Source organism: Gracilinanus agilis, chromosome 2 (genome assembly GCF_016433145.1).
Source record: "Gracilinanus agilis isolate LMUSP501 chromosome 2, AgileGrace, whole genome shotgun sequence".
NCBI lineage: Eukaryota > Metazoa > Chordata > Mammalia > Didelphimorphia > Didelphidae > Gracilinanus > Gracilinanus agilis.
This window is the reverse complement of record NC_058131.1, coordinates 549,799,284-549,816,376: the sequence shown is the minus strand read 5'-3', so window position 1 is coordinate 549,816,376 and position 17,093 is coordinate 549,799,284.

Below are 17,093 nucleotides of genomic sequence, written 5' to 3'. Positions count from 1 at the left end.
CCCTTCCCCAATTGACAAATGGTCAAGACACATGAATAGGCAGTTTTCAGATAAATAAATCAAAAACATCAATAAGCACATGAAAAAGGGTTCAAATCTCTCATAAATAGAGAAATGCAAATAAAAAAAAGCTGAGGTACCATCTCACACTTAGCAGATTGACCAATATGACAATAAGAGAAAATAATAAATGTTGGAGAGGTTGTGGCAAAATCAGGACACTAATGTATTGCTGGTGGAGTTGTGAATTGATCCAGTCATTCTGGAAGGCAATTTGGGACTATGCCCAAAGAGCTTTAAAAGAATGCATACCCTTTCATCCAGCAATCGCTCTACTAGTTTGTAATCCAAAGAGATAATAAAGAAAAATATTTGTACAAAAATATTCATAGCCACCCTCTTTGTGGTGGCAAAAAATTGGAAAATGAAGGATTGTCCCTCAATTGGGGAATGTTTGAGCAAATTGTGGTATATAATGGTGATGGATTGCCTAGTGGAAAATGATCTATGGAAAAGGGGATGAATCTTAGGGGATAGGTAGTTTTAGTTATTTGGTATAACTGGTAGGTCAAAAGGATAATTACATTATTTTCTGCAAATGGACAATTATATTTTCAACCACCTTCCTGCAGGCATAGAATCTTGCCTTTTTTTATATAGCAAATACTTATCCCTGACTTGCAAGTTATCCTCAGAAGGGCAGTATGAATCAACTGTCCTTTATATGCCACCATATTTGTCTAGAGAATATTCAAGAGATCAGCCTGGACAACCTCCAATTCTCCCAGATTAACATTCACTCTTGGGTTCATGGTATTGGGGAATATATCTGTTAAAGAATTAGAACTGAACTCTGGAGTTGGCATTTGTAATTTAATACATGACCCGTTATTTCAACAAGCTCAACTGATTGGCGGGTTATTTAGATATTAGGGGTTGATGTCTTTTTGAAAGTGAGAAAAAATCATTTTACATTTCTACTTTAAAACCTTGTCAATTTCTTTTTTAAAGTACTTAATTCTGTAAATATAAGCATGGGTACTCTAAAAATGGGTATTTTCTTTCATTCTAGGCTTTCATACATGATAAGTGAGCCTTGAACATTTAGTGTTTAAAAACAAGTTTAACTAGTATACATGAATTAAGAATTGCATCATTGATATAGTTTCGAATGGAAAAGGACAAAGTAAGAGTAGCAGTAAGGTAGGTAAACTTCCTAATTAAGTAAAAGATTATCAAGGGAAGTTAGGTGCCAAATTTCAAATTTTGTTTGTTTTGTTTCTTTTACCAATTTAAAGTGCAAGATCTAAGATCTTACATGAGATTAGAACCCTGATGGTGAACCTATGACACACGTGTCAGCACTGACATGTATAGCCATTTTCAATGACATATGGCCTCATGCAGCTGCATATAGAGAAGTATAAGGCTGCATGCTGAGGATGAAACATTTGCTGTAGTGTATTGTAGACACTCTGTGCCAGAGGTCTGTAGGCCAAAACAACAGAATTCCAGCACAGAGCATCTAGTTCTGGGACTTCTGGGCTGTTAGGGGACCTTTGACCTCACTTCCAGTCAGGGGGGCAGGAAGCAGTAGAATGGGCAGGGGACGCATCTCTGATGGCCCTGTGATGGCCCTTGCCAGCAACCACATAACCACAGCAACCATCACCCAATCTACTGTTTTGGGGTGTCATGGATATGTAATTGACCATCATTACTGAGATAAGTGAGGGAGAGGCTGGGAGAGATGAGGGCCTGTGTTATGGATGCCATTTCTTGCCATTAGAAATAACAGCAGCCATCTTAATTTACATAAGGAATGCCATATTGCAGCATAGTGCAGACTCCCCTTCACCACTGTTACAGTTGTATATCCTTATTAACCCCTATTTCTGCTTATTAACCCTGCCCTTTCCTAAAAGACAGTTACATGTGCCACCTTGTGGTCAGTTAGGCTAGTTAACCTCTAATTACCTGCAGGGCTAACATGCTAGCTGTAATTCTATCTTTTGTCACTGCCTCCCTGATGGAGAACCCAAAAAATAAAAAGCCAAGGTTAAGTAAAGGAAGTGGTAGTAGCAGTAGCTGAGACTTTCAAGAGACATGGACTGAGATGTATGGCATTATAGAAAAAAATGGCAGATCATTTTGTGTTTTATGTACTGAAACAGTAGTGAGCCGAATGTGGAATATAAATAGACATTTTGAAACTAATCATTCCTAGCTCTTGAAAAAAAGTGAGAATGAAAGAAGGGAATACATTTCCAGGCATCTACCCCTTTATAAGAGCAAATCTAATTCCATCCTTAAATTTGTAAAAGGCTCTAGAAATTTAACCTCTGCAAGTTTGAGCATTGCTCACTCCAGCTCAGCATGGAAAAGCACTCAGTGAGGGAGAATTTATTGAAGAAACTCTCCTAAGATGTGCACCAGTTCTTTTTCATGATGGGCAGAATAAAGATGCAATTATTAAGAGAATATCTGAGTTACTACTCAGTAGAAATATCTTAAAAGACTGAATAATGAGATTGAACACAAATGTAAAACATCAATTAAAGGGAGACATAAGTAACTATAAATATTTTTCGTTCTCTCTTGATGAAACTACTGATGTCACATCACATGCTCAGTTGGTCATTATTGGTTGATATTCTGATGGTCTCACAATGAGAAAAGAGTTGATAAAGTTAGTATCAGTGCCAACAAGTACATCAGAAAGTGAACATTCCGTGACCTAAGCATTGATATCTCTAAAGTTGTGTCAATGACAAGAGATGGGGCACCAAACGTGGTGGGGAAAAAAAGTCGGATTTGTCAAATTGTTTACAGAAGGTATTAGACATTGGATTGTGCCTTTTCATTGCATTATCAATCAGGAGACTTTATGTGCAAAGGCAGGATTCAATGACTTAAACAACTTAATGTCAGTTGTTACAAAAATAGTTAATTTGATAGATGCTCACCCCCTTCACAAGTGAGAATTTTCTGCACTTTTACTGGAGGTTGATTCCAACTTCAGTGGACTGCTGATGTACAATAATGTAAGATGGCTGAGCCAAGGCAAAGTTCTTGAGCACTTAGTGGAGTGCTTTGAAGAAATTAAGGTATTTTTTGAGGATAAGGATCTGGGAAACTTTCCTCAAGTTTCATCAAGCTCAATGATGATAAGTGGATCAACACCCTGATCTTTTTTACAGATCTCTCTGTTCATATTAATGAACTGAATTTAAAGTTACAAGGTTTTGGCAAAAATATTGACATTAGGGGCAGCTGGGTAGCTCAGTGGATTGAGAGCCAGGCCTAGAGATGGGAGGTCCTAGGTTCAAATCCAGCCTCAGACACTTCCCAGCTGTGTGACCCTGGGCAAGTCACTTGACCCCCATTGCCTACCCTTACCACTCTTCCACCTACAAGTCAATACACAGAAGTTAAGGGTTTAAAATGAAAAAAAAATATTGACATTATGTTTGGATACATAAAAGCTTTTGAAAGTAAACTTAAAATTTTCAAGTAAAATGTAGAAACTAAAACTTATAAGCATTTTCCTCAAGTAACAAAGTATTTTGAGAAGGCCAGTGCAGCTGTACAAAATGAAATGGAACTCTTATGCATAAAGTACCAGCATGTTTTAGGCTTGTTTCTTGACCAATTCAGTGATAGATTTAAGCAGTTTAGAAGCCTAGAACAGACCATGAAAATAATTAAGTATCCTGATGGAGTAGTCTACAATAGTTTGGAATTAAATGTTTTCCAATGGATGCAAATTGATGATTTGGAGATGCAACTTGTAGAATTTCAAGATAGCATTTGAGCTCAGGTGTTTATGGACTTGAAGTCAAAGCTTGAGAATCTGGAAAAGTGCTGCTTAGAGAATCAAGAGGAGTGCCACTACAAACAGGAAATTTTGAGTTCCTAGAACCCATTACCAGACACTTTTAGTACCCTGAAAAACATAGGAATGGCTTTACTCACAATTTTTCCCTCTACATACTTTTGTGAGAACTTATTCTCAGTGTTAAATAATATCAAAACCAACAAAAGAAACAGTCAGATGAAGTTAGTAGCACTTGCTTGGGCTTGAAGTGTACCAAATACCAACCTTCAATTGAAGATTTAGGGGATAAATGAATTATTATTAGCCAATGAAATTCAGCAACAAAAAAGTCACTAATAGGCAGGTTAGTGAAAGAATCCTCCCTCCCCCTCACTTATCTTAGTTCAAAGCACCCCACACAAGTTAAATAATATCAAGACCAACAAAAGAAACAGAATGACAAATGAATAAAGAAGTAACTAAGCAGGTAAGTTAAATAATTAGTTTTTGGTTTATTAAATACAGTTATACATTACAATTAAACATTTTTGTTATTTTAACTATAAATATCATGAAATTATGGTTTTTTTCTTGAAGAGACATACCACCCGAGTTATGCTTGGTTTTTTGCTGAATTTTGACACACTGAGCTCAAAAGGTTGCCCATCACTGGCCTATGCATATCCTTTAATCATTTGTCAAATTCAGAATGCTTTGAATTCTATAAATTTGAATAAATTTTCTATATATTTGGGAAATCAGGCCTTTGTCAGAGATACTTGCTATAAAATTTTTTCCACAGTTTTTGTTTTCCTTTTAATTTTGTTTGCACTGGTACTGTTTGAGCAAAAATATTTTAATTTATTGTAGTCCAAGTTATTTCATTTGGATCTCATAATCTTCTTTATGTCTTGTTTGGACATAAATTCTTCTCTTATCTTTTTCCTAACAGGTAAACTATTCCTTTCTTCCCTAATTTGTTTATGGTCATCCTCTTTATTTTAAAGTCATGTATCCATTTTGATTTTACCTTATAATATGACATGAACTGTGAACTGCTGCTACTAAACAAGTTTTAATATTACATAAATGACTATGTTGTGAGAAACCAGAGCTAGGGAACTCTAAGTGGATTTCTGCATTTGTTTCTGTTATGTTCACTGGACTTGTAAATGTCACTGGGGAGAATTTGCAACTGGTCTGTGCCTTAAGCTTCTTGACACCTTGAGGCACATGCTAGACCAAAGGATTTAAACAATGTTGATGTTGTATTACTAAGACATCCACTGCTGTGTATTTAATGATGCTTTTCTGAGTCCTTCCCTGTTTTCTCAGGCACACCTTTGCCAGAATCCCTTGGATCCCTGGAGTCAGACACTAAGGAACCCTTACCATTAAAATGGAACAGAGTATAAAGGCATTAATACAATGAAATTTTGAGACAAAGTATTGTTAGATCTAGTCAAAAGCATATTTTAACAACTCACATTTACATTGCATTTCATGGCTTATAAATCACTTTCCCCATAAAACAAAACAAAACAATAAAAGAAAACACCTGAGAGGCAGAAGAAAGTAGGCATCAGTGGAAAATATATATTTAAAGGGAGCAGTCAGATGGCAACTACCCAGTTTTTCCCTAGAGTTGGCTCTGACCATATTTATCCTAGATACTTAACTTGCATGTATGGGTGTGTGTATATATACATATACATATATATATATATAATTTTTGAAAGATTATCTTTATTAATAAAGGAACACTTTATGAATTATCAAAGGAGATTTCCAATCCCTAAACATCATTAAGACACCTCCTTCAGGTTTTTCATTATTATCACTTATATTTGTATAATCAAATCAAAGCCTCAGTATTAGACATAGTATGTACTTGTGGAATAATAACAATATCAATTAGAATCTAGCTATCCAAGCTCTAGTCTTTCTAGTTTCTTTCCAACTATGTACACTATCTCTAAAATCTATCTAAGCAGAATGCTAATGATCTAAGTGAGGTTTAAATTTTGTCTTGAAGAACCACAGACAGGATCCATCATACAATGAGATGTTAGATTTCTAAAGCAAATATCTCCCATTTCTCTTTACTGAGTTTGAAATTCAGGTACTTCCAACGATATCATGGAATTTTTTCAATAAAAATATTAATGGTGATATTGGTGACAGTTCTTGACAGAGTTTAAGGAGAATTTTAAAAGATAAAATTGTATATAAATGTATTGGGGAAATATTTTCCCTTGGGCACAGGTTTAGAAGTAGAATAGATAAGCTTAAAGTGATAGGAATTCATCTGACCTGCTGACTTTCCTCTCTTGGTCATTCACTGCCTTATTACTGACCTCTGTTATGCAAAGTCCATGATTATTTGGATTATATTATATCTATATTGAAATCCCTGCCTAGATTATTCCTTTCCTTTCCAAGACACTTTCTTCCCTTGAAAACTATCTGGCAGAGACTGTCTTACTGACAATAGTCAATTTTTCATCAGCCCTTTTTCATAGTTATGAACATATCTTTGGCTTCTAGGCAAACACTACTTTGGACTAACCTGGAACTCTATCTCCCACTCCTAATCATATCATGTCCACACTGACATTGACTGGATATACCAAATATTGATTAGCTAGCATTGCCCCTTTTAGCAAGTTATATAACTCCATTTCTTGCTTCCCAATCATAACTTGATTCAGCAGTACTGTTTAGTAACCCTACAAACTATAAAAGAACATCCAGATATCTGCTGTTGCGGGTAATTATTATGCTTAAAATCTAGCCCTTCATACATTATATGAGATAAACAGGGAACAAAGTATGAGTGTATAGGGAATATAGTAACTGATTTGAGTTATGGAACTGATGCTGAAAAATGGGTTGTGAAAACAAGGATGTGATTTAATATTGTTACAAGTGAGTAGGAGTGTGCTTAGATGGGATTCCTTGGGAAATTTGAGAATGTTTTTAGGACATCATATTCCAGTCCTTAGAGCATTTGATTACTACCTAGGAGATGAACCTTGACACAGATGGAAATTGGGGAGAGATAAGAATTAAGCAAATGAATGCTAGTCCTCCTCTTATACATTAAACTACAGCTAATAAGTCCTCCTTTTTTGCCTTTATGAGTCAATGGGATGATTCTAATATCCAGACACAATATTGAAAATATCTTGAAAATCTAAATCTCTAGTATTTTCCATTTGGGAAAGATATTCAGGAGTGGGAGAAAGGGAAGCAATATAAGTTGTGTCTGAGCCAGTCCTAGAATGTGTTTGTGTGTGTGTGTGTGTGTGTGTGTGTGTGTGTGTGTGTGTGTGTGTGAGAGAGAGAGAGAGAGAGAGAGAGAGAGAGAGAGAGAGAGAGAGAGAGAGAGAGAGCCAGACAGATAGACAGACAAGACAATCAGAGTCAGAGACAAATACAGACAGTTACAGAGACAAAGAGACTGAAAGACAGAGACAGACAGAGAGAAATGAGAGAGATGTTAAGGGGATGGGAAGAAATGGTAGTGGGATTCCAATTGGACATAGAGTCAAAGTCTTTATTTTGTTTTGTTTTGTTTTATTTTATAACCCTTTCCTTCCATCTTAGAATCAATACAGTGTATTGGTTCCAAGGTAGGGAAGCAGTAAGGGCTAAGCAATGGGGGTTAAGTGCTTGGCCCAGGGTGGCAAAGCTGGGAAGTGTCTGAGATCAGATTTGAACCAAAACCTCCCATCTCTAGGCCTGGCTCTCAATCCAATGAGCTACCCAGCTACCCCCAAAGGCTTTTCATTTTAATAGATTCTGTCATAGATTATGTTCTTATGACCTCATATTTGAGGATCCAGGATTATCTTCATTACATAGAGAGTAGGACTTTTATAGAAGATTAAAGAATGCTATATCTAAAATGACACAGTGTTGCAAAACAGTTAAAAAATATACATTAATGTATAATTAATTACTTTTCTCATTAATCTTCAACTTTTATTGAATTACTGCTTGATCTAACCCTGGCTATTTCTAGATTTGAGGAGATTACTTCTTCGATTTGACCTGAAAATTTCTTGGATTAGCTGTGGCCTTTCTTACTTTTCTTCTGTGACTCCAGGATACTTTATGTGGTTTGTAAAAAATCTTGTACATAACTTCAATTTCTTTTAGGTAATGACATGCTTTGGCCACTTCCATGGTTCTACTCTTATGTTCATATAAGAATTGCTAAGCTTATTCCATGGCATATTTTTTCCCATCTTGTAGTTTCCTTCACAAAGTATTGTCTGTGTCTATATTCTAGCAATTCTCAGAGAAAGAAATTAAAATTATATTTAGTCATATGAAAACATGCTTCAAATTACTATAAATTAGAAAAATACAAATTAAAACAACTCTGACATATCATCTCATACCTTTTAGACTGACAAATATGATATAGTATGGTAATGATGAAAATGATAAATGTTGGAAGGGATGTAGTAAAATTGAGACACTAATACATTGTTGGTGGATCTGTGAATTGATATAACCATTTCTGGAGAGGAATCTTCAATCATGCCCCAAAGGCCTTAAAATTCTTTATACCCTTTTATCTAACCATGCTATTACTAGGTCAATATCACATCAAGATCAAAGATAGGGGGAAAGGACCAATCTGTGCAAAATATGAATGGAAGCTCTTTTTTGTGGTGGCAAAGAGCTGGAAACTGAAGGGATGCCCATGAATTAGAAAATAGCTAAACAATTTATGATCTATGATTGTAATGGAATACTTTTGTACAATACTAAATGATAAAGATGATTACAAAATACTCTGGAAAGACTTCTGTGATGTGATGCAAAGAAAAGTGAGCAGAACCATGAGAATATTGTACACGGTAAAAGCAGTAATGCATAATGAGCAACTGTAAATGAATTAGTCATTATCAGCAATGTAAAAATCTAGGACAACTCCAAGGGACATATGCTAAAAAGAGATATCCACCACCAGGGAAGGAACTGACAGAGTTTGAAATCTACATTGAACCATGCCATTCACCATTTTATTTCCTACACGAATTTTTCTCTAATGTAAGTGATGTGTTTTCTTTCACAACATGATGCATGTGGAAATATGTATTATATAAATGTGCACATGTACAACCTATATCATATTACCTGGTGTCTTGGAGAGGAGTAAGGGATGGAAGGGAGGAAGACAACGTGGACAGCAAAATGTCAGAAAACAATTATTAAAAAGTATATCAAAGTGCATAATTAAAAGTCAACAATTTAAAAAAAGAAACATCAGTTCAAAAGTCCAGGCTAACTCTCTAGTTACAGTATTGCAAAAATAAGCTGGAGGGCAGTCAGATGGTACTTCCTAGCTGTGCAACCCCAGGCAAGTCACTTAGCCCCCATTGCATGACCTTTCCCACTCTTCCTACTTGGAACCAATACACAGTATTGGTTCTAAGATGGAAGATAAGGTTTTTTTTTAAATAATAAACTGATATCTAGGAATTTTTTGATAGCTATGTTTCAATATAGCTACTTTCCTTTTTATCCACTGTATTTTCTTTTTTGAATATAAAATACTATTCTAAAAAGGGATGCATAGGCTTCATCAGACTGCCAAAGGGGTCCATAGCACAAAAATAGGTTAAGAACCCCTGGGCTAGAGATAATAATCAAGGACAATGAAGACTAGCTATGCCTCTGAATTATTAGATGCCTTCCTGATTCACAGAATTATTGCCCTGTCTTCCTTTTTGTAACTCTCATACATTTTAAATGTTCAGAGGGAAAAGAAAAAAAATATTTAAGCTAGAAGTAAATTGTGTAAAAGGCTTGTGGCAAGATGAAAAATGCTGAGAATCTGTAAATGTTCCCAAGGAAACCCCATTATATGCTAATATCTGTACCTGTAGGGAGTAGGAATGAGAGAGGTGGTGGTAAATGATATGTAAGTGGGATTGAAAAATAACTTTTTTTCCAATTGGACACAATCTCAAGCTTTTGCCCAGTAGAATATATATTTGTTTCTTTCTGCTTAGTCACAAAGGAGAAGCAGAAGAGGAAGGGACTCAGGGGAAAGAGTGGCATTTGAAATCAGATTATATGGATGCCAAACCTGGCTCTGCTCCCATATTCACTTCTTGTGTGACCCTGTGTAAGTTTGAGCATTCAGTATCTTTATCATTTTATAAATGGAGAATAGGAGAGCTTAAATGACGTAGCCCCTACAGTCCTTTCAAGTTCTCAATCTGTAACCCTATGAAAACATTAGTTGGAGATGGTGATTTGACGGCTATGCCACAGAGGTGGGAAATCATGCCCTACCTATGCAATGGATAAGTAATTAGAGCTAACAAAAGAACATTTCAACTTTACAAAAAAATTGCAAAAAAGCCTTTAAAACTTCTTTGAAACCTCTAACTTGGAAGCTGTAAGACTAAGACACTGTGCAGACCAGTGGACTAGGAATCAGAAAAAAGATTTTGGTTCACAGGATAAGAAAACCTTATTTTTAATTTCCAATTCCATGTGACCTTGAATAAATCCTCCCTTCTTTAGCTGAGGGCAGGAAATGTTACAGTTTTGTCCTTGCTTTCTGACACCTACTTGATATATAGTAGGTATTTCAGAAATGCTTGTTAGCTGATTGGCTGATTTCTCCAGGCCTCAGTAAAATTAAGAGGTTGATCTAAATACCTTAGGTTCCTGCCAGTTCTAATAATCAATGAATCAATGAAGGTAAAGAGAGTAAAATAGACAAAAGTATTGAGTTTTCAAGAAACTCCATTGACAAGATACTCCATAATTGAGTTCCAAGCATTTTCTCTGACCATCTTCCATGACTGAAATACTTTCCCTCTTAAACTCTGCCTATAGGCTTCTCTGGATTCCTTTAAACCACAACTAAAATCTCATCTTCTATAAGAAATCCTACCTGATCCCCCTTTAATTCTACTTCCTTCTGCCTCTTAATATTTTTATGCAATATACAGAATGTTTGCATATATTTGTTTATAATCTCTCCCATTCAATGGTGAGCTACTTTAGGACAGACTGATTTTTGTCTCTTTTTGCATTCACAATGCCTGGCACATGGAAGGTACCCAATAAATACTTATTGATTGATTCATTAAGCTATGAAAAAGCATAAGACTTAGGGCCTTTCATCAAAAGAAGCAATGACAGAAGAGATAAGAATTTTCCTTAAAAGAGTGAAGCCCCAAACTCCTCAATCACAGAAAAGGTAATCCAGGTCAGTGCTGTCAAACTCAAATAGAAACAGGGTCCCTCAAGGCTACATAAGAATCCCTTAGGCCACATATTGACTGAAAAAACTCATATATTAATATTATCATGTTCTATTGTTTTTTTCATTTATTTTATTAAATATTTTTCAATAACATTTTTATCTGGCCTGGTGTTTGATACTTCTATTCTAGGCAATGATTACCTCAGGTTCGTGGATTTTTCTGAGACTAAATCACTTAAAATCGTAATTTATGAGCCACCACCAATATTTTTACCTTTAATAGTTAGCCAGAGAACACAACTATTTCAATGTAAGAGCACTTAATGAAGAGGCATAATTAAAAAAAAGAGAACAAAATATATCTCTTCCACAAATCTGGGGTGCATACCCCCACAAATATAGTATAAGAATAGAAACACCAAGGGAACATACATGATCATAGCCTATGTGTAGAGGAACATACATGTAGGGAACTTGATAGGCAAGGCACATGTGTGAAGGGGCACAATAGGTAGAAGACCTTTGTGGGCAAGGTACACATTATAAAGGGTAACTTACACCTCCAATGCTATAAGGCTACTGCTATCTTTTAGTGATGGCATAAAATCTTTTTCATCACTGATGATATTTTTCTGGTACCTATTGGATTTTGTTTTATTCTAATTTCTTCTAGTTCTCCTGGGTGCTTTTCTACTGGATGATACTATAGGTTTTGGATCAGCTAAAATCCTTGGTTCACTCTACCAGGAAAGAACACATGATACCATGTTCTTTCAGGTTAAGTAAAACTCATAAACCTTTCCCAGCTCTTTCAGAAAAGGAAGAGAACCTAAATAAGGGAAATGGCAAAAAAAAAGGCTTCCCCTTTGCTGCTCAATGACAGACGCCTATGTCTCAGCCCCCAGTGCCAAGCTCTTTATGAAAAAAGAAAGTAGTGTCCCTTCAATTAGCTAATACCATCAGACTTCGCTTTTTCTTTAAACTCCTTTTCACTGTCCAGAGACTTGAGTTCTTTTCTCAGAGAGTTCATTCAATTTCATAATGAGTATGTTTTTAATAATTATTTGACTAATAACTACCAAGTATTTCTGGAGTTTGAGTCACCTTTTTTTTATCTTTTATTCTCCCACATAAATAAGAAAATTGGGGAAAGGCAAGAAACAAACAAAACCCAGGAGTCAGTTATTGTCTTTTCTAAATGCCAGACCCACTACATGACTGTTTATAAATATAGACCAACCCTAAAGTAAGACTTGAATTTGAGAAATCTCCTGACAACAAAAGAGATTAAAACCAAGATGTATCAAATGATAACCATTAATTGTTGAGTTGAGTAGGGAAAAAACAAAAAAGCATTAGACTGTCCTGGTATATTTTTGGATCTTATTATATAGTATAATACTCAATTAGCTAATTGTGGCTAAAGTTGTTTCTCTTTCTAAGGATATTTAAATGTTAAAAGAAAATATAGGGGTAGGGAACTAGAATTTATTAAGTACCTACTGTGCCTTGAAATATGCTAAGTACTTTATATCTATTATCTCATTTGAGTTCTCCAAATCCTATGGAAAACCTAAAAGCTTTCAAGCCCCAAATGAATGATTGTTTTTGTTCAGTTGTTTCAATAGTGTGTGGACTCTTCATGATATTTTGGGGGGTGTTTCTTGAGCAAAGATACTGGCATGGTTTTCCATTTCCTTCTCCAGCTCATTTTGCAAATGAAGAAACTGAGACAAATAGAGTAAGTGACATGTCCAAGATCACATAGCTAGTTTCTGGGACCCAAGTATGAACTCACTTCTTCCTGACTCCAGTTCTGGCACTGCACCCACTACACCACCTAGATAAGATAAGTAGATCATTCATTATAATAAATTATTAGTGCTGAAATTTCAGGCACCTGGCCAAACAGACTATTGGTCACACTTCAGAGGCAAATAATACTTTCCATTTTGCAGCTGAGAAATTAAGTATATAGAGTTAAGATGCTTCTCCAAGTCATTTCAGTAGTGAATATCCCATGTAAGTGAAGTCTGGACCTGGGTCAGATAACAGATAACATAGTAGCACTAGAAAACACTGAAATTAAAGTCCTGACACAATAGCTATGGTACAAAAAAAGAATGACACAAATGTACAAAAAATAAATAGATATAAGCTTATTTTTAAAATTATATTTTGTTTTCCTTCATATGCCTATTCCAAGCATATTCGTTATGATGAAATTTGTTATGTATCTTATTGAAAATAACTCCCACTGATACTTCTCAGTGAGTTTACTGAGCACTTGAAAGAAGATAACTCCACAGGGTATAGCTTTTCTTGTTTTGAATGGCAATTTATAATGTTTTATAGTGAATGCTTAATTCTACCACTGAAACCCTTCTCCCTTGCCTCATCATAGAATGGGCTGGAATCTCAAAAGCTATATATTAACTTAAGATTTGACAGGTCCTGTCAACCTAGAAAACTTCCAGTATGGATCCATCCATAATAAATTCAAATTGTGTGGTCTGAGAACTAGTCTTGCTAAGTAGTATTGAACTTGATATCTGAAGGTTAGCCTGTGGGTAATGAATATTTTGCCCACAATAATTCAGGAACACCACCTGCAGAAGGAGCAAAGGAGTCATGATCTGTGTAAGTGAAGGAAGTATATTCATCTGTATGATGGTAGCCAGAGTAAGAATGTGAGCCACAATTCCACAGAGAATGTAAACCACCTTAAGAAAACGTAAATAATATCCCATGGGAAAACTTTCACGTTTTTCTAGACCATTCCTGGTATTGTGCTTTCTTTGTTTTGTTTCTATATAACATTTGACCAGGGATCTACCATGCTATCTTAGGCTTCTGCCACCCAAAACTGGCTTCTTGTGTGTAAGCTCCCCCCAATGAACCTGATGACACCAATTAGCCCTAGTAAATCTTATTAATAAGCAAGCTGGCATGGGTCCCTCTTCCTTTTGTATCTTAGTTTTCTTTTGGAGATTATATCCCCCTACAATTAGTATAATCAGTGCAAAACAGATCTGTCCCCCTTACATTTGGCGTAGTCGTCAGGGTAGTTTGCCCCCTACAGATCTTGTGTTCTTACAACATCTAGTAGATCATAGCTCCTTGATTTTAAAAGGAGACACAAGACTACCTGGCATCATGTAAAGAAAACTAGAATTGGAGTTAGAAGGTCTTCTGAACAGAGAGTCATGGCTTCTTCACATATAATAAGAGTGGCTTCATCTTGTCACCAGCAAAAAGAAGATAGTAGAATTTTAGAACTGAAAAGAGGCTTAGAACATAAAGTGAGAGAATGCAGAGTATAGTATCATAGGACAGAAATGGATTTAGTTTCAGAAGACCTGCATTCAAATCTCACTATTGTCCCTTCAACCCAAGTGGCCTTGGGTAAGATCCCTTAATTTTTCTCTTTCTCACTTTCCTCATCTTTTAAATGAAAGAGGTTTGGAAAAGATGGCCTCTGAAGCATCTTCTAGTTCTGGCTCAATCAGCCTATGATCCATAAAATTAAGGATTTGGATTAGGTAGCCAGAACTAGAAGATGTTAGAAAGGGAAGTGGGAATGGCAAAACTAAGGGTTTTATGATTGTAGTAAAGGTCCATTTACCATAAAACTATTATATAGCATCTAAAGAGACATGACAAGGACCATTAAAAATCAACAAAATGGGCTCTAGTAATACCATTGATTGGGTAAGCACCTTAGTTAATATAATGCAAATTCCTGAAACAGGGGGTACCACAGTGGCATAAGTTTCTCCTACCCAGAAACATCATGAAGTTCATATTGATAAAGAAGACAGCAACGACAACAATAAAAACATGGTGCTCCATGTTCTGGTAGCAGAAGGCAAAATGTACTAAAACAAAGGAAAAGTACTAATTTACATCTACTTGAAATGCATCAGTAAAGATGGCACTGACCACTACACTAGACATATCCTGAATATGAAACTGAAGAAATTCTTTCAATATGCACTGTTAATGATATAACAAAATGTTCTTATCATTTAAATGAAAGGTTTCATATAACTTTTTGACAATGATACTTTTAACTCCAAGACAAACAGGAACATTTAGCCAATCAGATAAGTGAAGCCGTAAGAAATAACAGTCACAGGTTGTTAAATTAAGATCCATCATCCACAGAGACCCTATAGAAAGTCCATGAACTCGAATGGGAAAATGATCACTTGTTGATTTTCATAAACTGTTAACTGAAAATGAACATTTCTTTCAATTACTTAAAATCATTTTAAAAATTATCCTAAAAAGAGGTACATAGGCTTCACCAGATGTAAATGGGCTTATAATATGCAAAGAAAAAGGTTAAGAAATACTGTAATAGAATAAATAAAATTAGAGATGAAATAAAGAGTTACTAAAATCTGAAGGGGAAAAAACTTAGAGAAACTATATCTTTGAAACTCTTAACCAAATCCCGGAAAATTTTTGCCTAATAACAGAATGGATGAAAAAATAATACAGGTAGGGGGCGGCTGGGTAGCTCAGTGGAGTGAGAGTCAGGCCTAGAGACGGGAGGTCCTAGGTTCAAACCCGGCCTCAGCCACTTCCCAGTTGTGTGACCCTGGGCAAGTCACTTGACCCCCATTGCCCACCCTTACCAATCTTCCACCTATGAGACAATACACCAAAGTACAAGGGTTTAAAAAAAATTAAAAAAAAATAATACAGGTATCTATATTGATTTTGAAAAGATGAACATAGTTAGACTGAACTTTTTAAAAACATATTTAGAACTTTAAAGCAGAAATCCAAAATGGATCAACTATACCAAAACAATAATTTTTAAACTAGAATTTGCAATAGTCTATAAAGAATAAATAAATTTTACCACAAATCAAGCTGACAAACATTTATTTAGCTTTGACTATGCCCAAAGCTCTGTGCTAAGTGTTAAAATACAAAGAAAGGAAAGACAAATTATTATTATAATTAAAAATTGACTAAAAGGCACTGGAAGTTTCCATCAATACTAGCTGTGGAAAAATATGACTACTCTATTAGTTAATTAAAAACAATGAAAAAAACATGGATAGGGATAAAAACTACATAAAATATATGTATATATCCTGTATGTATACAAGCACAGATTCCTTGAATCAGTAGCTGATAGTAAAAAAGTAATATATTAAGGAGTCACAAGACAAACAATAACAAAATGCAAAATAATTTTTAAAACTGTCTGACAAACTTGAGAAGCAAGAAAATCAGAGAAGAGGAAAAGATGAGGGGAGAAGGAATAGAAATGGAAGGAAGTGGAAAGGAAAATGATGAGGAAGAAAAGAGAGAAGATTAGAGAGAAGAGAGGGAGAAAAAGGAAAAGGAGGAAGAAGAAGAGAGAGAATTGTCAATATCATCATTATTTCTGGCAGGAAAAATCCCCCTCCACAACCCCAAAAGAAGGGAAAGTAAGTTGAATCAAATGAGAAACAGAAACCTTGTTTCTATAACTTTGATGACTTTAAGCACTTATAGTCACTTACAAGAGAACAATATATTGACCACAAAGCAGAAAGAGTATGACAAAAAGTTCCAGGGATTTAAAGAGCAGTTTAATATCAATTACATGATGACTTAAGTGATCAAGAAGCACCATTATATTTAAAATGTCTTTATTTACTGTTGAAAATACTTTGACTCAGTTTTTCATTTAACTATGTAAAAAGGCTAAAGTACAGTAAGAATGTTAGAGATTTTAATTTCTACATGCCAACCTGAATTCGACTTAAAACATTGTGCCAGAATATTAGTAGTGAGAACACATAAAAGACAGCTAACAGGCAAGCAAACAACAAAAAAAAACCTTATAAAAGTTTCTCCTCATATAAACTTAGTTCAGTAGTATCAAAATGTCATTTGGACTCTATTAGTGCTAAACTCTTAATAACAACAAGAAAAATTATATTCAAAAGTCTTGAATTTGAATCAATTGATCAAATAGAAACAAAAGTTCAGATGAAATTTACAAATACCTTGACTTTCTCCAAACTG